Genomic DNA, 21,187 nt, shown 5'->3' with positions numbered 1-21,187 from the left:
GCCAAATATGTTGACTTAGCCGGAGTTTTTGCGCAAATATTTAATCTTCAAGTGATGCTTCATGGCAATAAGCTATTTTTACATTATTTTCTCATTTTACTTCTGTCAAGAGTCTTGTTGGTTTTGTTCTTGATTTTGTTAACATCCTCGCTGCCCAGGTTTAAGCTCGGACATCGGTCGTAGCTATACTCTAAACCTATCACATACCCGCAACAGGTGAACGAACCGAACAGATGCGTTTAGAATTCGACGCCAGTAAGGGCTCTTCCGAAATCGGTCGCTTGACGTAGCGTTGCTTCCGCAGGCAAAGATAGACCGTCGTCGTCGTTGGACGGATCAGTCCGGCCAGTACGAATGGGCAGAAGATGGGCAAGGGCAGTCAGCGCTATCATCGCCCACTGAGTGAGAGTTGCGTTGGGTATTGAGTTAAGGAGATTTCTCTCGAGTCGAGCGTAAGTGAAGCCTACCCGCCCCGGGGGGAGAACAAACGATCCACTTGTATAGTACGATGAAATTAAGCGTCATCTCAGGACATGCCTGTTGGCAACATCTATGAGAGGCTTACCGGTAGATTGTACCGCAGCCACGGTACAAAACAGCTTGTGACTTCCTCCATCAACCCATGGCGGGAAGGGAAACCACCGGAACGGTGCGCTCAAACTTCACCGCGAACGATGCGGATTTCGATTAAGGGTACGGCAATCTTTGGCAAAATAGATTAGTCGAAAATTAATTGCTCGTTATTTCGAACAAACTCGACGCGCTTGAGCGATCGACTCGATTTTAAGGCGGCTCCGGTGTTGCTGGGGCGTTCCATGCGAGCGATACAAATTCAGGTGCCCCGAAGGATAACAACATGTTCTCGTGGAGGAGGTCTGTCTGTTAGGTTGTTAGTGGAGAGTTGTACTTATTTTTCATGGAATAATCATGGATAATAACATAATGTTTTGATAAAGCAAAAATATGTTTTGTGAAAAAAAGATTGTTTGCCAACGTTTTTGGTCATTCTTTTTCTTATAGTGTGTAACGTGTAGTTGATTTATAAAAATCTCAATTCGAGAAAAGTGTAAGTAAAATAAATAATAACTTTAATAAAAAAATGTTACGTTTTTTAAATAATTATTTGTGTTATTTTTTGATAAACACTAATATTACATGTAAATAAAAGATATATTTTGAATTCCTGGAAGATATTTTTTATAGCATATTTTTGAAACTTAGTTGCTTAGTATATAGAAAAAATAATTTTATGAGCTGCGGTAACAATGGTAAAATGTGCTCAAATGACATTGTTTAAAATATCTTTTTTAGTTTTAATCATCGGTGTTTTAAAATCAATTGTTTCTTTTCTTCGATTAAAATGTCATTTCAAGCAAAAAGTTTTTCGGTGTTTCTTCCCTTCGAAGCATCATTATTGCAGACTCGCACGATATTTGTACGAAGTAATGCGAAACTAAACGGAAAACGGGGCAAACATGAAACAGCAAAGTTTGACACACCAGAGAACAAACAATTGTGTTACTTGTGCAGTTAAAAGTAAAATAAAAGTTTCACCCATCGTCGCACCGGATTGCACTCGTTGCATCCTTCCGATTTCAAAAAAAAAGTAGGAAAAAAACTGACTGATGACGTCCATTACCTTTCGCTTCATTCTATATCATCCTGCCAGTGGACAGTGAATGATGGCGGAAATGGAGCGTTCACGTCTTGCTCGATCTTGTCGATAATTCATACAGTTGGGCTTAAATTGATTTCCCATCGAAGATAAACTTTCACCACCGAGTTTTTATTATGATTTTTCTTCGACTCATTTTGCGCACGGCTATCAGGGAAGGGAAGAGAAGAGGAGAGGGAGAGTCCTGTCCGAGGTTGCACTTTGGCGTGGACGCAGAAGTGATAATCGGATTTTGCTTGCACCGGATATTGGAAAAGTTTTGATCCTAAGAAGATTATGATAATGAATTTTTCTAAAACTGCTCCCACAGTGCAGTGACGTTGGCACGTCGTTCGAAAAGATGTTGCACAATTGGCCGTCACTACCTTACCGGTGGACCACAGGACATGAAGTTGTCCTGCATATCGGAACCAGCGGGATAAGATACCTGGATCAAGTAGTTGAGCTGCTGGGAGTTTTGAATAAACGAGTGAAAGACAGAGAAAGAGGGAGAGAAAAGCAAATTGTGGTACAAAATGAATTCATACACGAGGTGCAGAATTAATGGTGCAACTAAGCGGAAAGCTAAAGAGGACGTAGTACGATAATATCCGGTGTCCAGTATTGACGATCTCTAAAGTATGCAAGACAAAGAGCCAAATATAGGATTGTTCAATTTTTAAAAGTTCTAAGCTTAATTTTTGAATTTTATCAATGTTTCCAAACGTTGACAATTTTTTGCTGGATTGATTGTCATGTGTCTCACACATTCCTGGTATGCTTTAATACCTAACAGAAGAAGACTATTAAGAAATTTAGTAAAAGTATTATCTTTTATCCAGTCACAATACTTGTCAAAAATCCAAGCAAATTACACCAATTTTATGATGCGAAGTTAATAAATGCCCAACTAAATGGCTTATTATAGCAAATCTGTTTTATATAATCCATGTAGTATAGTAACCTTGGGCTTTAATATTCTTTTTTCAGAGAAAGTGAAGTATAATTTTCGAGGATTTTAGTTTTCGTTTGATTTTGTATTGAATTTATTTATCATTTGAAATGCTAAGGTCAATTTAAAAGGTTTATATTCCGACACGTTTCGTTGCTTTCATTTTAATCGCCAAAACCTTTGTTTCACAAGAAAGATTTAGACAAAAATGCAAATTAAAGCCAGCATCAGCAAAAGTCGCTTGCCAAGCGTTAACGCTTGGGCGGTTACAGTTTACGGGTGTCTTTCAAACCTCAACCATCATGACGCACCCGTGAGTGATCCCGTTTGCGAGATACGACCCTAATCCGAAAGTGCTCAACTGGTTGCTTCCGACCATCGTCAGCCAGTGAATCCGATTGTCCTTCGTTAGCGTCGGTTGCATTTTGTGGTGCATTAGCTTTTAGCTTCTGCTGACATTCAATATCCGCAACTGGAGCCGTATCTTGGTGCGCTTGTGTGTATATAAATTCCGTACCGGTTGGAACAGAGGTTTGCCGGTGGGAAGCTGCTTTGTCAAACCTCTGTTGCTAGCTAAGGCTCGTGCTGGAGCAAAATATCGGAACAAAATTCGTGTGTACATTTCGCGGTGACACCGCCGAGGCGTTGACAACTGGTTTCCCTGGTTCGCGGTGGACTGACTTTATTCCCCGGTGAGGACTGTTCCGCAAGGGCCGGTCTGTTCAATCCCTTCGGACATAACTTACGTACGCGGCATGATGTGGAGGTATACACATTTATATCCTTCGCACTCTCCCGGGAGGAAACGAAGCATTAGCTTTTCTCCGTAAGCCGGCGCGCCGGCAGTTCCGTGGTGCTCCGTTGACGTTCGCTCGATGCTTTTCGAGTGGTCTTGAAAAGCTTACCTCCATTGGATGGTTGAAAGGCTTGGTGGAACCTTGCAAACCGAGGCACGTTTCATGTTGCGTGTTATTCGTTTAGCAGCACCGAAACGTTCGCGCTGCGGGATTGTGCAGGATTAAGGTCGTCCGAAGTGCGGCACCAACGGGTGTGGATTGGGCGGCCAATCCGATGACATAAGAAAATCCTCTCTAATTGGTCATGCCGGTCGGGTTGCGCCGTTCAAAAAGGGCACTACCATATACCTTCCCGAGTCTTAGGACTCCCCTTTTTGCGTCCGCGTGCGGTGGTCGCACTGGCGAAAGATTATCGTTATCGTTTTCGCACAGCAAAACTTCCCAAATTACTCTCCATTTTCATACCATAATCGGCATTAGTACGTAACGTCTTTTGCACAGTTTTTTTTACCTCTTCTCTGGTTAAAGATGGGACCACCACTGAATTATTGTTGCCAACGAAGGTTGGCTGGATGAAGTGCGAGGCGAAACGATGAGCACGTTGATGCCGGGATGGTGTGGTTCCAAAAACGTTTCCATTCTGAGATGTAAAGAAGTTACAGCCCGTGTGGTGGTTTACCTTGCCCAAGGTAAAGCCATAATGAGCGCCACTTCAAGATTTTCGCAGAAGACGCTGAACGAGAATGTTGATGCAAATTATCACCATGTTTGACGGTGGTAAGGGCGTCCTCGCAAACAGTACGGAAATATGACGTACATTTGTCAAAACCGGCCCAAAAACCCAACGAAACAGAAATGGTAAATATAAAAAAACCATCCACACAAAAAAAGAGTAGCATCATGAATGAGTTGAAAATTCTTCATTCGTATTTAATATGTACTTAAATTAGGTACCAACGCGTTTGTCGTCTCGAAAGATTAGGTCGGGCAGGGAAGTTTATTTGAAAGGGAAAATATATTAGGTCACTCGAACCAAACCAAGGACTACGAATTGTCGGCAGTCTTTTCCCTTTTATTAGAGAAAGAGAAAGAGAAAGAGATAGAGAAAGTACACAGCAGCAATAGCTAGAGTTCTTTAAGGGTGACTCTTCTCAAGGCACATCGACGCTACTTCATGATGGGCCGCACATGCTTGCAAGGATAATTAAGTTTACGAAGCTGCCACGAGGTTGCCATCGTGTCGTTGTGAAAGGTAGTTGAATTTTAACGCGTCGCTATCATTATCCTTGGATGGATGGAACGTTTTGCTGGCGTTTAATGAGAAGCGGTTTTCTTTTTGGTGTTTGCATTAAACAGGGTGGCAAATCTGGCGCTAGTGAATGGCTGACCTAAGCATTGAGAGTAATGGGATCGTTAACAAAATCCATCCATTGGACGGTTGATTAAACGCGACCGTAGCGGTAGGGTAATAAGAATGTTTAATTATTGTACAATTGTGAAAAATATAATCAGTTTCATGAAAATGTAAACATTAATATTGAATCAAACAAGTAGGAACGAAATTTTTGGAATTCTAAGTTTAAGTGTCTTTGTTTGGGCATTATAATAAAATTTTTGTTAAAGTTTTAACCGTCTTAATCAATAGTTTTGAAGGGACTGCTGATTGCTCTCGATAGAGAGTAATATATTACAATTAATTTTTATTAAGATTAAATTATGGACACCCTGCCTCTTCTTGTGAAAGATAAAAAAACAACTTTGCGGTTGAGGTTGTCTGGTTTCATTCTGATGACATGAACAGCAAAACGGAGTGACTGGGGAAAAACATCATTCAGTCAGAATACATTTGATGCTTTGCCACAAAAAAAACTCTTTTTTTATCTTAAACTAGTGATGGTCACCTGGACCTACCTGGTTCCGATTCCGTGTTTGGAATCGGTTTTGATGCCGATTCCGTGTTGGGAATCGGTACTGATTCCGATTCCGTGTTCCGAATCGTTTCTGATTCCGCAATCGGTTCCGAAACTGATTCTGGATCCGACTCCCTATCGGATTCTGGAACTGATTCCGAATCCGATTCCCGATCCGATTCCGGCACTGATTCCGAATCCGATTCCCGATCCGATTCTCGATCCAATTTCGGATCTGATTCCCGATCCGATTCCCGATTCGATTCCAGAGTAAGTACCGGGATCCAAATTCGAACCTACTATCCGGAATCGATTCCGGAAAATTTGGAGAATCGATTCCAACCGAACCAGTATTTTGCCCATCATTATCTTAAACCCATCCGTAATGCTGTAACTCAAACAATTGCATCAATCATTTCAAATCTTGAAAACGTAATTTTCTGTACAAATTAATACTGGTAAAACAATGAATAAATGGGCTACAAAATTCTTTTCTCAGCAGCAATTTACGATGAATAAAATAAAATTTAGTGTTCGTTTGCTGGTTCCAACATTAATAACCTAACGTATGGTGTAATCCATTAAGCGTTACACGTAAACATTCCGCCCCCCTCACAACACTGAAAACAGGCACGAAACACTTGTTACAAATGTATTTTCCAGTTTAATTATCGCTCTCTTCAAATATTGCGTCCAAACTTTCTGAAACAAATTTCTACCAAGCTGAAAAATGATTAATCTTTAGCTTCCGGTGACGCCCCGCGGGCTGTCACGACACGGGTTTCGACGTTCCCGCACCAATGCCATCTGTTCCAGTCGCGAAAAACACCCAGCCTGTCGGAAAGTATGGCTCCCCCTTTCGCAAAGCGATGAACAGAATCGACTCAGCTTATCATTTCCAGGGATGCCATTCCGTGGTGCGGAGGTTACGTTTATGTAAAAAAAAAATTCGCTCATAGCATTGGTTGGCGGACGCTTTCGGTTTTTGGCAGTTCGCAGCAATTGTTCATTACACAAAAATAATGAAGCAACATTTCGCGCGAACGTGCGAACGGCAACTAATCTCTGTTCGGGATTTTTCCGTTCCCCGTGGTCGAAACCAAACTTTTGCAAAATCCTTTCCGGTCTTGCCAAACTTATTGGCCAAACGGATAGCAGCTGGCCGGTATGGCCCGACGGTAGCCGCGTAGCGCCGTAATCCTTGTGGCGTCGTAAATCATGCGAAACACACCGGGCTGGGTGGCCCAAGAAGCAGGGTTTGCCTTCACGCTGTGATTCGGTGTTTGATTGCTCGGATCTTGTTGGCTGGTGGGGTTTGCGAGGTAAATGTTTCCGTTTTTACGTGAATCTCAATTAAAACGCCACCGTTCCGGTGCTTGATTTGGACCATCGGTGGTACGTTGTGCCGCTGAAAGATGGTGCTAGGGGGAGTTTTTTTTCAAGCATCCGTGGAAAATCATGACCAAAGGTACGATAAAAAGTTAAGCGAAAAAAACGAAAAAAAGAAAAGACATTGCTCTGTAATAGGAGATTAACGAGGGAAGAATAGGAATCAGATAAGGTACATAGATGAGACACATTGAAAAGGAGAGTTGTATGATAGAAGAGAAAAAAAAGGACAGCTGACAAGGAAAGTACCAAATACATACGAATGTTCCCTTAAGTGGTTGTTACTCGCGAAGCGTAAAGCAGCTACAGTCATTTTTTTCTGTCCACTGTGGTCCTTGTAACCCCTTTTGTGAAACTGGGTAGAGAAAATACAACAAAAAAAGACAGAATCCTCCAATCGTTGGTTCGTTCCGGTCATTGGATTTGCGTTGCGTGCAGTTGTAATATACCGAAGGACGAAAACGAAACTCAAACAAAACAAAAAAGGACAAACTAAACTAAAAGAACGAAAAACAAGCATCACACGGACACGGGGTGTGAGTGCCCCAAAAGGCGGGAGAAAAAATGAAGATATAAGTGACGGTAATTAATTCCAACAAACTTGTCCCTTCTTATCTCTCGTCGGCAGGCACACGCAACCCGACTCGGACCACCGTCCTGGCCAAACGGTGGCCACAGTCCGTTCCACGGGGGAATACGCATCTCATCACCGTGCTAGGGACTATGGGCAAGGGATGGCATCCCTTTTTGCTCGCTTACTCAAGTTTTCTCGTCCCATGCAATATCTCTGCGTAATGTCCACAAGTTCTACGATCACTACCGCCACCGGTACAAGACGACCAACTAACCGTGAAGGTTCATTGCTTCTCGACTGTTCCCGAAGGAGTGAGAGGAGGGGGAAAGGAGGGGGGGGGGTGGTTTGGGGATATTTTTTTTTATTTTTGCTCTCCGTTCGTGCCGTACCTTACCCGTCCATTGTCATTCATCGTCCGGTGCCGGAGTCGGTTCTTAGTGACCGGTAAGGTAAGCCTTTTGCTTCGATTCATAGGATAATGATGAAGAGAAGTAGAAATAATTAAGAACTTTTCCTTTCACTTCATATTTTCTGTCGCTCTTTTTTTCTCGCCCCCTTTTCGGCGCGGATTTTGCCAGTTGCCTGCGTTGGATGGTTCTTTCACTGTTCTTTTCTTCGAACCGAATCGCATTTTCATGTCAATCGACGAAAGGGCGACTCCTTTACTGATCAACTTCAGCGAAGAAAGGGGAAGCAAAATCTTTGCTTTTGTTTCTGGTTGAGCTTTTATTCACAACTGCAACTACTTTGCTTCGTAGCGCATGAGAAAAGGCAACTTCATTGCAAGGCATCTCTTTGGGGGAGCGTTTGTTTCATCTTGCTGGAAATGGTGTAATAAGCGGAATGAAGGTATATTGCTGATTTTGTTGAGAATTAAACACTAGATGCGACAACTATGGCAACGAGCAATTTGTTTTGTCAATAAGGATAGTTTTGTGCTTATGGCTAAAGCGCTTTGTTTTTATAACAGGAAGTCGAAATGTGTTTGAAGTTTACTACATCAGAAGGAAAGGAATTTCTAAAGAGTACTTCCATAGTTATTAGGCATTACAACCTGTTTTGCGTTCTAGGCCTGCTCCAGGAGTCTTCTAAACCTCTGGGAAAGAGAACCTCTTCTTCTATTTCGGTCTTGTAGATGACTTAGAAGAGTTTTGCGGGTTGTTTGGTGGCATTCAAATGACATGACCAACTCACCGGTGTCTGGTGAGTCTAAGTCGCTGTACGATAGTAAATTTATCGTAAAATTAATAGAACTCATGATTAGAGGGTCTCCTCCATTGTCCTTCCACATATACGAGAACAAAACCTTTTCGTCTGTCTTTTATTAAGTTTATGATTTCTTATGTCGATACTACGACTACGAATGTCCTACGGATGTCCTGGACTAGGAATATCCAGGACTACGAATATCCAGCAAAATGTTGAAACAATTTGTTTGGATGATAATTAAAACCTTAATGCAGCAAAAGTTTTCACAGCAACAAAAGCTCTTATCCCAGATTCGACAAACACACGTGTCTAAAGTAAGCAGTATCTTTATATGTTTCGTCTGTTTCCCAAGGGAGTGAGTTGTTGGGTATTATTTAAAACATGACCATTGACCCAACGGTTAAACCATTTCCCTTGTTTTGCTTAACATTAGCACTAGTTTTTAACATCTCGAGTCTTATATTAACTTTCACGAGATGGGAAAATTGTGTAGCTTCCAAAGCGAACTATAAACTTTAACCTGTCGACGTTTGTGTATCCGATCCATCTGTAGAGATTTAAACCTGGGAATCAGTTTTCTCAAATTTTTCATTTTGTAACTGGAGGAATACATTTCCCAGCCGAACGAAAACATGAAACCGGTTCGGTGCAGCGAACGATTCAGGGAAGCGTTCGTATCGAAGCTGCAAGCGATACAGAACGGTGAAGCAGAAACGAACAAAAAAAAAATAACGAGGATAAAGAACTTTCAAGTTGTCGAGTACATTGGCAACACTGTTTTCTTTTTTTTTTGCTGTTTGTTTGTTAGTTTTCCATCGGCAGCATGCAGCAACACAAAGTTCAGGCACACGAGACACCGCCAGGGAAATGCGTAAACAAGTCCCATCGCTTGATACTGATGGGAAAACCCAGCGCGATCATCGAAAAGAAATCAGCTAACGCACGATGCCCAAGAGTGAACGGGATGCATAGATAGCGGGTGTTGAAGAGCCTAGATACAACGACTAAAACGAGCGAGACAGAAAAAAATCCAAGAAAATCAGGAAAAAAGCAAAGTCTTCCTCCAAAACTGAAAATTGGAGATCCTTATCACTTTCTTGGAAATGTTTTCCGGGCATTTTGTTATTTTTGCCCAACTTCTTTACAGGGTTGTTCTGTAAGGCTCTGTGCGTGTGTGTGTGTGTGCTTGGAGGGGCCGGGGATTTTGCCCTGGTTGCTTCTACAACTCAGGATATCGCCGGCGATTGCTCGTACCAGCGCATCCCATATTAAGGTTGGCATCGGTTTTGCTCTTCTTCCCTTTTTTTGCTTAGCTTCGCGCCTCTTCAGGCAGGTCGCTAAGTTCGCTAGAACAGCCCTGCCCGGCAGTCAGCAGACATCCGTAAGGGAAAACGTGGGTTGTTTGTCGGCTGCAGACACCTGGTGGTGATTGGGACGATGTTTGATTTTGCGGTTCTGCTGTGGTGTTTGGTGTTGATCATGTTGCTGCCTGTTGATAAGCATTGAGTTTCTTCTCTTCATTAGGTCCATCACCGTGTGCGCTTGTACCCTTTTTTTATCAGCGACGCAACGAAATAGCTAAATTTTGCTGAGAATTTGATTGAGGCCGATGGTTTCGAGTGGATGGTTTTCATGACGCATGGCGATGCTGATGGCAGTTATTATGCTGATGATGTTGTGTTACGTTACGGTGATATGTGCATTATTATGTGATGATGTGGTGAAACCATGCCAGAAGGGAAAGGTATTTAACTCGCTTACTGTTTGCCAAGAATCGTTTGCTTAAATAATATCTAAAAATCAGTAATTTTCCATTAGTTGATTAAATTTTTTTGTTGTGTTTTTAATGAGTGTTTTTACAATTAATTAAAATTTTATGCTAGAAAAAAAAACAGTTTGGCACACATCACCGCCAATGGAGTAAAAACGAAAATGCTTCTTGCCGTTGGTTAAACATCAATCTATCTGCTTAGATCTATCTCGAATTTCAAACCAAACAAGCAAACAAACAAAAAAAGTGAAGATTCATCCATTCGTCGAGTCATTAGTGCCTTCGAATGACTAACGGAAAACATAAGTCATTGTGGTAGAGTGCATACAAAAACCAAACCCAATTGGAAAAAAAAGGAAATCCCCCCCGAGATCCGTTCCGATGATGGTAAAAACCAAATTTTTCCTTTTGCTGCGAACGCACCGAAAGGCTTATGAAAAATAATTAACACTTAATCACAAATACAATAATTACTACCATCATAAATCATCATTAATCACACGAATCACATGCACTTGAGCGCAGGCATGGCAATGGTATAAAGGTTCCGGATTGTAACGCACGGGTGTGTTGTAGGTGCTTTCGACAAATAAGACACCCTAGACAAGGGCAACGGGTCGATGGAACCGATGGAACCCGGCCGCTGGTTGGGAATCGTTAATCCATCCTTCCGGAATTGGCGGGAAAATTTGCGCGATGACAGCGAAACTTGGCCATCGCATGAAAAACGGAATGAACGTAAGCAGAAGCAAATATTGTGTGTGCGTGAGTTCCTTTTTTTTGGGGAAATTTTTTGCCTACCCACCTTTTCGCTACCCAATATCGGTCGAGATGAATTGGCACGCTGTAATGTTTGTTTTTCTCATGGTTGTTTCTGTTTCGATTTTCTTGTTTTATGCCACATCGAAATGCTGCTGCCGCCTGTATGGGAAAACGGGGGGCATAATTTGAAGCTGTGATAAAAACGGCAGCATTAATGCGTCATCCGCTAATGAAGCCGCTTCATCCCTGATAGGCTTTGGTGGCAGCGACTTATTTTAAAAGTCACCTTGCGCTAGCAACCTTGGCTTCCAGTTAAACAATGTTTTGGGACGGGATTACGATGGTGTGGGCTTTATAAATGGGATTCCACATTGTTTTAATGCTGGAAGGATTTACTGTGGATGTGAGTACCAATCACGTCCGTATGCTGTTCGAATGGACTTTAATTATTATTTCTCTTTGGCAAATATTTGGGGGAGGTTTTTTTTTTGGCAAACTTTGCTGCATGATGGAATAAATACGTAGTTGATACTTTTTTGCAAATTGGTTATGATCTATTTTTTAATAAATATATTTGAGTGTTTTGGAATTATTTTGCAATTAAAACATCCAAAAGGGGCGGCCCGATGATGTATGTGGTAAACGGCGACGGTGTGGACCGTCTGGGACAGGACTGGGTATCAAATCCCATTCAGAACGTCCACCGGTAGGAAGGATCGACTAACCTGCTACGCTCTAAAATAAGTCTTGATGTGTCCTGGCCGTTCTTAAGGAGCAAAAACATAAAAAACATCCAAAATCATACACTTTTATTTGAGAAAAAATGGCTCAAAAGATCATTTTTTCTAATTCTTTTCCATTTTTCAAATATTTATCATAAATATTAACAAAACTATTTCAAATTTAACAAAAACATTGAGGAGTAACTACCTTTTAAGTAGCGTTATGCTACCTACTAATAAACTCTTAGAAGTTATTTTAGTATAGTTTATACCAAGCCTTAGGTAAACGAAATAGACAATCGCCTAAGGGTTAGAAGGTTTTTTTTTCAAGCAAAATTTTATCTTTATTTGATAAATTATTTCTATTATTTTGAATTGTTTGACCTTGAAAATCATTGAAAGGATTGAAATTGTGCAGAAAATTAAAAAAAAATCAGCACGATGAGTAATATAATATTCATGTTCAATGGTATACTATGATTGATTCAATAAATCTATTAATCTTTGAAGTGTCTTTATCAGACCGATAATAAGCTTAAATAAATACAACTACTGTTTACGTTACAGATACCACACGATTTACTCAGTAATGTAAATTCTTTCGATTTCCATGAATTCAATATTTTTTTTTGCAATTGTGGTTACACTTGACTGATGAACTTATTATTTTAATAGAATTGGAATATTATGTAAATGCGCAACTTTCAGCTTACTGTGAACTTTGTTTAAGCAAAAATTATTTCTGTGGTGAATGAGTTATTGAATTTCTGACCCATTTGCATTAAATGTGATTTAATTGAAGTGTCAATTCAACGTTTATGAGTTGTTCGTTTCATTCAGTGTACAATTAACTATTCACAACAATGTGTGATGAAGAACAAATGTTTATCAACCCTTGAAAGATTGTGAGAAAACGTTCATAATGTCTTCATCAACCGTGCCGCATGTATCACACAGGTGGGCCTTCACTTTTGGTGGCCAGCTTTTACAACCACCGTCCAGGATTCTGTTTATTTTGGAAACAATTATATTGCCATTTATTGCTCGTATCTTGCAAAACGCTCGCAGATACGTTACCGTCGACTGTTACTGGCACCATTGGCCGGGGCCATGTGTTTCATTTTTTTCTCATTTGCTGTATCTTGCTGCGTGTTTTTAGTTTTTTTTTCCCTTACCATTTTCTCGCATTTTCTCGCCACGACCTGACGGTAGCGATACCACAACCGTTCGTTCGTTGTGTTTCTATTTTTTCCAACCCAACCTCCTGTCGGCCCAACTGCTGCTGTTGCACGAGCAACAGAGACGCAACCAAACGACTTTGGTGTTTTTTTTTGTTTTGTTTTTCTCACCATGTGGCATTAAAGTGCACCAAATTGGTAGTTCAGGGTCGAAAAAGTTTCACGAAGTTAATGCAAAACAGTAGCGCTAGCGGACCGTGAAAGGAAAAGTCTTAGGCCGGTGTATTGTTCTGTATTCTGTCACATCCCACCAGAAGATCCTTTTTTTTTCTTTTGTGTGAAACAATTACCATTGGATTTGATGTTGTGTTTTCCTTTTTTGTTTTGCTAATCCAGCGGACATCAAGCATTATTTTTTAAAGTATGTACCATTTGTTTCAACACTGCGTGCGTCGAGCAATGAAGCATTAAAGATTTATGAAATTCACCCGACCACCAACACCACGGTACGCTGTTTGCCAGTGTGTGCGAAACGAGCGGCAAACGGCCACAATAGAAACCGGGCTCGCCACCCACTCGGCGTGGGTCACACCTGGGCCATTACGGGATTGGCGTTAATGTTTAAAGCTTTGTTTTAACTTTTCACCTAGCCATACAACCGGGCACGCACAACGCTCTCACACAGCCAGTTTGCTGCCTACCGAGGGGGCGGTTTCGCTATCAAAAGGATATACGTACAACATTCCAAGAAAGCGTGCCCGAGATTGTGGCAGTGAAAAGGCACCACTTAAGGGGTTGGTGGGTGGTGTTGGTAGCTTTCAACATTTTGTCAAGTCTTTTGAGTAAACAAGTAGTGATGAATAATGAAGGGAAAAGCGGGACTGAATTAGCACGTTTTACATTTGGTCAGAATGTTCCTACATTTCCATCAGTCCGTGGGAATGTTGGGAGGGCTTTTTGTGTTTGTGTGTGTGCTGGACAATAGATCGAGAATGGAAAGGTTAACCGAGTAAAATATTTGCTCTTCATCATGTAGACTGGACTAGTTCTGATAAATGGATTGAGCAAAAATTTGTCAAAAAAATCTCAATGTTCCCAACTTGCTAACAACTGTTCGTTGTTAGAAAATTTATATATTGAAGTCTTTTTTCTACCTTTCTAGAAGTTTAAAAAAACATGTAAGTATATCTTCTAAGAAAATGTGCGTTCGAACAAGACGTTTCTTGGTACACATTTTGACGGCCAGAGGGCACCAAACAACCATTTCTGGCATTTGTGTGGTCTGGCGCCTTTCATCGGTTCCCATTGACAGCCGGTGAGTCAACTGGGAGGGGGGTGTTCTCCCCCCGAACGCAACAGCGCATGCCCCATCCAGTCACTCACCGAAGGGCACGGCAGAAAGCCGAGGCTACCCAGTTTGCAGCCCCCAGGTCCACGGTGAGTGCCCGGATTGGGTGGAAAATAATTGAGAAGAAAAAATCTCTCTCTATCTCTCGCTTTTCTACGAGTACATCGAGAAAGTTTGTTATCCGTGATGCAAGGGCAAGGACATTGCAACAGTACTGTCGAGCTAAGAGAAGAAAAATGCTTCACCACTCACCGGACCGGAGCGATTATCTCGGAGCGATAAGTCCGTGGGAGCGTGAGTGACCGGACAACGGAAAAAAAGCATCGTTTTTCAACCCTCGTGACAGTCGGTAGGTTAGCCTGGCCGCTCCGAACGCTAAAGTTTGGCCCGATACCTTAGTTTCGGTGTGACGCCTTCGTTCGACAGACGTTTCTGGGCACGCGTTTGGCTTACCGTACCCGGGACACGGTGGTACTAACGGCGCGGTTCGAGATACTTTCTTGCACTTTTTTTTTCCTTCTTCTTTTGGGGTGGAGTGAATTTTTGGTCCTGCTAACCCGTTTTGGCCGGAAGTTATCATCACCCTTGCCACCGCCCTTACATGGGTGCATGTTGGGTTTACTGTGCTACGGATGCCATCTTTCGCGCGAGATGATGATGGGGCGCGTAACCCTTGGTTCGATATGTCCGCGGGTGTTCAGTGTTGACAGGTGAGCGGGAATGCCCGATCGGCCAACACAATCCCCAAACCCGATCCATGTGTCGGAAGTTGTGTGCACTTCGGGTAAGAAAGGGAGTGAGAAATGGGGGTTGTGCTTGTGTGTGCTGGTGTGTGTGGTAGTGGAATTCCTATGCGGAATTCCATCACTCTTGTTATGAGCGTTCTGTTGTGGTCTTTTCGAGAAAGAAACGTCCGTACGTCGTCACACGGCCCAAAAAGGATGCTGTGATACGTACGCTGGGAAGAAGCTGTCCGTCAAGTGTATACCCATCCACCCACCGGGAACGGTAACCGATCCAGTCATTCGTATTAGCATCCGGACGGATAGTCATTCGACACAGATCCACCAAAGCCTCGGCAATCGTACGTGCGTTTCGGTGCCGCGTGTAAATCGTGTGTTGACTGTGGTGTGTTTTTCGCTTGCGTAGACTGTTTGCAAAAGCCATCCTTGCGTGAAGGAAAAAGGGTCAACGATACAAGTCCGTGCTGGTGCCGCTGGATAACCAGCTGGTGCTCGCATCAACGCCGGTCACTGTTGCAGTTAGATCGGTTAGAAACTATCGTCGATGGCTAGAGCTGTTCTGTGGTATCGCATCGAAATGCCGCATGATAGCGAGTGATTGTCGGTGGTTAAGCCGTAGAAGCTACTATTGCGGAAGCGTTTTGCACAAACTGCAGTTGCACGAGTGTTCCATGCTCCGTGGAGATTCCACTGGAACCGAACGAGAAAGGTGAAACAAGAAGTTACGACGACCCTCTTTACGTGGTGAAGTGGACGAATTTCCCACCCATCCGATGGATTATGTTGAAAAGCATTAATTTATTATCACCCACTCGTATGCCACTTCAAACCGATCGTTGGGCGAAGGATAATTGGGCCTGGTAGTTAGTACACTAAGCCCCAGGTCGTGTTTTGTTGGGGTGAGATAAATCGTTTTCAGCACAGCAACACAGCAAATGTGCGTTCGATCGTGCGTTCGTTTTAGCTGTGTGGAACAAAATAGTGGCCACCAAAAAGAATGCAAAAAAAACCAACGAATCATTCTTCTAAATATCTCCAGTGAGTTTCAGGACGTTTTTCTTTTTTTTTCGTTTCGTATGCTTGTTTGTAGCAATATTAAAACGATGAAACGTTTAAAAGGATGGTAACGGAGAATTCACCAGTGAATCAAACCACCGATAGATAGGCTGTGCTGTGTTTTGCTAAGCTCACGGTTGTGTAGCCATACAAGGGCCATCGTTAGCCGCATCGAAAAGTTCGCAATCCAACACCAAAGCTTTCGCGGATCTACCCCGTTGGTTAGCCTTCATGTGTGTGAGTGCTTGTGTGAGTGTTTGCAACCGTTTAGCTTATGGAACCATCGTTAGAAACGATAGTGTAGCCAGTGGTTTTACAGTGGATAAAAGTGGCCACAGCAACAAAAAAAAAGAAAGAAAGAAAATACATATACCACTCCCGCATAACTTTATCATGGTGAAAGTTTATCAACGGGAAAGGCAAAAGAAGAATGGCGAAATAAACCATGTTGTTGTTCAATTATGTTTTTTCCTCACCATCTCTCTTTGCATTTTTGCAGCAAACGTTAGTGTGGGTGTACGTGTTCATGTGTTGATCATGTGCTAGTGTGTAAGTAAGGAAAGTGGAAATTGAAAAGTTAAAAATGGTGTAAAAAAATCTAGTGAAAGGATCAAAGAGATGGAAAGTGTTTTTCGGGGTGTGAAGGTTTTGCAATGTGCAATAGAAACGAAATTAAATTTAGTGGTCCGTGTGTACCGTGCTTCGGTATGGAGTGAAGTGTGAAAAAACAAAGGGGGGAAAATGACGCAAAGAACTCATCCTAGAAGAGGTAACAATTCAAAAGTTCTATTGCTCGTTAGCAATAGTTTTTTTCTTTTGTTGGGTGAATAAGATATTCTGTTTTCTGTGTCTAATTGATTATTTAATTGATAACACGCTTTCCAAGGGAAGAACTGAGTCAGTCTTTTGATTAGGTTGAGGGTTTCTTCCAATCCCATTAATTTTTGGAGTTAAGCAATTATTTTGTATTTTTTACAAATTTTTTTATAGAACTATTTCTAAATTAAAAAAATTGAGAGCTGGCGAAAACAAATAAAAAATCACCACCAATACAAAACGCTTAAAACACTTGATAGTTTTAAGCTACTTACGCTTAGCTTAGTTTCAATGTGGAGGGTTTTGCTTGTAATGCGAACAATGAGCATTTTTCGCTCGTTGTTTTGTGCGTTCCAGTCAACTGTATCTCGTTACTCTGCACCACATTATAACTGTCATGGTGGGGAGAAAACCGCGAAAAATTCAACAACGGCTTAAAGCAAAGAAGAAAAAAACGAACTTTCATCAAATTAAAGTCCTTCTCGGTCGGGGTGGGTAGGCACGGTGACGTACCACCTGCACGCGGTACAATGAAAAATGTTGCAACGACGCGATGACAGTGTTTAATTAATTTTTAATGGTACACGCTGGTGTTCGGCCCTGGTAGCATCCATCGCAAATGGGGGAGGGTTTTGCTGTTGATGAATGCATTTCATACCCGGTACCTGTGGTACGTTTCTTTGTAACTTTTCCCTATTGTTCGGGGGAAAAAAACTGCTGCTGAAGCTTTTTTTTATCCATTTCATCCTAATTGCAACAGGATGCTTGGACAGTACGGAATGTACGGAAATCGATGTGAAAAAAACGCTTGCTCCATCTCACCAAAGCTAAACTAATCACATACATACACCCAGCATGAGAGAGTCCACCACGGGTTGGGGGGGTGGTGTGGATGGACGGAACATCACATTTCCTTCCGGCGCAAGGAAATTCACACACCAACGGCCATCAAGCGTGTAAGCGTGTGGGTGTAAAACAACGCAACAGACGTGATAAAAACTTTGTCCCCATCAAATAACGTTCCCGGTTCACCTGCTTGCTGGCCATTTTGTTGTTGTTGTTGTGGAGGCTCCTGGTGGCATCCGGAGTGAAAGTAGGATGAGTTGAAAAAGAATGTCCCAACAACAACAAAAGAACCACCCTCAAAGCAAACGCCAAAGATGGGAAAATGTGCGTTTGTTGTTGTCGGTGGCAAGAAAACGTGGCAAGAAAATGATGCTTTTAAAATTTACCGCCATCATTACTTTTGGCGGTGCACTTTTCTTCTTCCCTTCTGCGCCCCCTTTTCTTCTCCCTCTCTCTCGCGCTCGGTCTCCCCGATCCAATGGCTTCTCTCACACCCACTGTGAGTCGAGTTTTTGGTGCGTGTTTTCGCGAGATTGTTTCTGTTTAGCACCGACCACCACCATCACCAATAAGCGCCAAGAGCGTCCTTGAAAGGGGCTGAAGAATGAAGCGAAAAGTCCCCAATGGAGTCTCAATTTTCGCGCAAGATGTGCGTGTGTTGATTTTTTTTCTTCTTTGGGGGGATGTGTTTTGCTTTTGTTGTTTAGTGAGGAATTTCGTTAAGCAGAAGCATCATCAAAAGCGTTTGCCATTTTCACCGGGCCCCTTTTTGCCCCAAAAGGGAAGCTTTTTTTTTGTTGGTGGGGCTGGTGGAGTGCTTGGGTTTGAAGAAGAATTTAAAGAGAGTTGCGAACCAGCATGGATAGCTGTACTTTGACGGGTGGGCTAAACTTTCTTGCATTCTTTTCGGTTGTCTTACACCGAGAGCGTACCAAACCGTCTGTTCGTGAAATAACGCGACGCTTTAGACGAGGGATGGTTTTCATTTAATTTCCTTCCCAAGAAACTGGCCAAACTTGATTCGGTAAATCGTTCGGTTCGGTGGGTTTTGCAAGATGATGGGCGCGGAATGGAATGGCGTTGATGCTTGCCCTTCCTTTTTTATCCGCATTCCGACTTCTAGCAGCTGTGTATGGTGTACTGATCTGTGTGCTACTTCATCCTCTTGTGCCTTAGCACGGTGGCTTAGCGGGCCGTGTGTAGGCTTGATGTTTTCCCATTTGATTGGCACATATTTTTTGTTGTTGTCTGTTTTAATGTAAAAAATGGAATAAAAAAACGCTACATAAGGCGAGGTGCGAGACATGCTGGTGGAGACGTTTTTCCTTCCCTTGTGACAGTTTAACGCACCGATCAGTGTACCGAGGATCACCTCGGCTTCTAGCTACACCTTGAATTGGTGCTCTGTAGCAAATGGTTGCGAAACGTTGATTAAATCGAGCTTTCACATTCAGCGCGGAAAAAAAGAAGTATTCTGTGTATGATGGCAGAAAAAGAAAACACAACAGAAATGAAAACTTCCCCAAACTAGCCTTGAACTGTTGGTATAAAGTTCTGTTCTGTCTGATCTGGCCCGTGCTTTGTTGGTAATGATGTTTCGCCCCCAAAAACATTACACACAGCACGGATGATATTTTGTGCACAGCACATCATTTTCGTAGAAATCGTTATCTTCTTGAGCGGTTTTTCGCGCTGCTCGTTGTTTGGCTTCCCCCCTCCCCACCGTTTTTTTAAAACCTTCACAATGAGCTCGGTTTTATTCCTCTTGTGACGTGAAGGCATAATCCAGCACTTCCGTTAATCATCTCACGTTGGCAGCACGGCATTCTGTATGATGTCAGTGTCATAAACGACACGTAGTGGTGTTGTCGCTGCTAATAAGAAACCACACACTTCCACCCACATATAGAGACAGCGACATTGCATAGAAAGGAAAGGCTGAAACTGTTTATCTTAACGAGAGTTTTCTTCCGATTGTATGGTTGGTTGTCACAGAATGTCGGGCGTCTTCAAATTAAGCGGACCATCCTCCGTTAAGACGACGTTTTGTTACAATCACCCACACCACAAAAAGGGGTAGCGATGGTGGTAGGGCCGCTTCTTATTCTCATGGTGCCGGAACAAAGCTATAAGAGCGTCTACATTTTGGCATATTTTCTAATTATGTTCTCCCACCGGAGCTACACACATACCATCCCGTACGGGACACTGCCAGGCACACAGCGTCAAGTTTTAGCATATCAACATCAAAACAGATTAAATGGTAATGTTTGTAAAGAAAGTGACTCCGTCCAGGGATGGGATGGGTACAGGGAAAAAGCGATCAAATTCGTTCGGATAATGAATATGTTTCACGACGCGCATGTCGTGGGTCTGCATGCGTGTGGGACGCTTTGCTCTGCACAAAGCAATGAAGACAGCGATGGTATGATGTTGATGATGATGTCTTGCGTTTTTGTTGATGCGCGCTGCATGAATGAAGTACATTTAAATGCTGTACGGAATCGTTAACATCATCGTACATTCTAGAATACAAATTCTCGGAAGTGGTTTATAGTGGAAACCATATTTAGTAAACAAAGGAAAGGAATCGTTTTCAAAATTATGCAAATGCTACAATTGTGTACTAAAGCATTATAATCAGATAAAAACAACTTTTTTACATGACTTCCCTATGCTGTTTTGCTGGAAGTGTCCACTAAACCGTTCATGGTCAAAAACTGACATCTGCTAAACGTCAGCCTTTCTATGGCGAAGACCTAACAGGATTTAACGGGCTTGGTCGTCCGGTGGCATTCTAACGACTTGACTAGCCTACTGTTAACCAGGAGAGTCCAATGCATTATACGATAGTAAGTATCTTACATATCAAATCTCTTCCATTTGTTCTTCCATTCAAATGGGGCAAAAAATCCTTTCGAGCGAACGACGTTCTTCAAACGAAGTTTTACTTCAGAATTTGAGACAAACTTGTGTTCGATCTTATATACGGGATATATGGTGCCGAAATTCCAAAGCCTCGAATATACTACAAATTAATAATATTTTAAACAATTTAATGTTTTAGAATTGTATCTCCAGTTGTTATTGTCAGTTCATCTACTATTTCGCGGTTTGTTGATGCCTGCCGCCAGATGGTGTTTCGAGTTTCACCTACAAATTCTAGCAGCTCATGGAACTGATCGATTGTCGACCGAAGAGTCTTGAAAATACTTTGTTTTTGAGAGTTTCTTCCACAAATTCTTGAAGGTCGTTGAACTGATCGATTGTCGATCGATGAGTCTTCAAAACTCTGAGGTTTTTGAGAGTTTCAGCCACAAATTCTAGCAGCTCATTGAACAGATCGATTTTCGATCAATTAATCTTCAAAATACACAGGTCTTTGAGAGAATTTCATCCACAATTCTAGTAGCTCATTGAACTGATCGATTGTTGATCGATGAATCTTCAAAATACTGAG

The 21,187-nt window shown here is 42.2% G+C and overlaps 2 protein-coding genes across 5 annotated transcripts in view; one reads left to right on the top strand and one right to left on the bottom strand.

Moving 5' to 3' along the window:
• LOC125765298 (BTB/POZ domain-containing protein 6-B) overlaps positions 1–21,187 on the bottom strand; it is a 356,684-nt gene that overhangs the window by 217,946 nt on the left and 117,551 nt on the right. The window lies entirely within an intron of this gene.
• Positions 14,619–21,187, top strand: part of LOC125765293 (neural cell adhesion molecule 1) — a 111,602-nt gene continuing 105,033 nt past the window's right edge. Inside the window, exons 1-2 of one of the 4 annotated variants that reach the window (XM_049430258.1) lie at positions 14,619–14,737; positions 16,565–16,834. The gene's annotated coding sequence lies outside the window, so the exon portion shown is untranslated. The other 3 variants (XM_049430257.1, XM_049430256.1, XM_049430255.1) reach the window with 3 other exon arrangements.

The sequence above is a fragment of the Anopheles funestus genome, chromosome 2RL (genome assembly GCF_943734845.2).
Source record: "Anopheles funestus chromosome 2RL, idAnoFuneDA-416_04, whole genome shotgun sequence".
In the NCBI taxonomy this organism is placed as follows: Eukaryota; Metazoa; Arthropoda; class Insecta; order Diptera; family Culicidae; genus Anopheles; species Anopheles funestus.
Note: the sequence above shows the minus strand (reverse complement) of the source record. Positions and strands in the feature narration are given on the sequence as shown.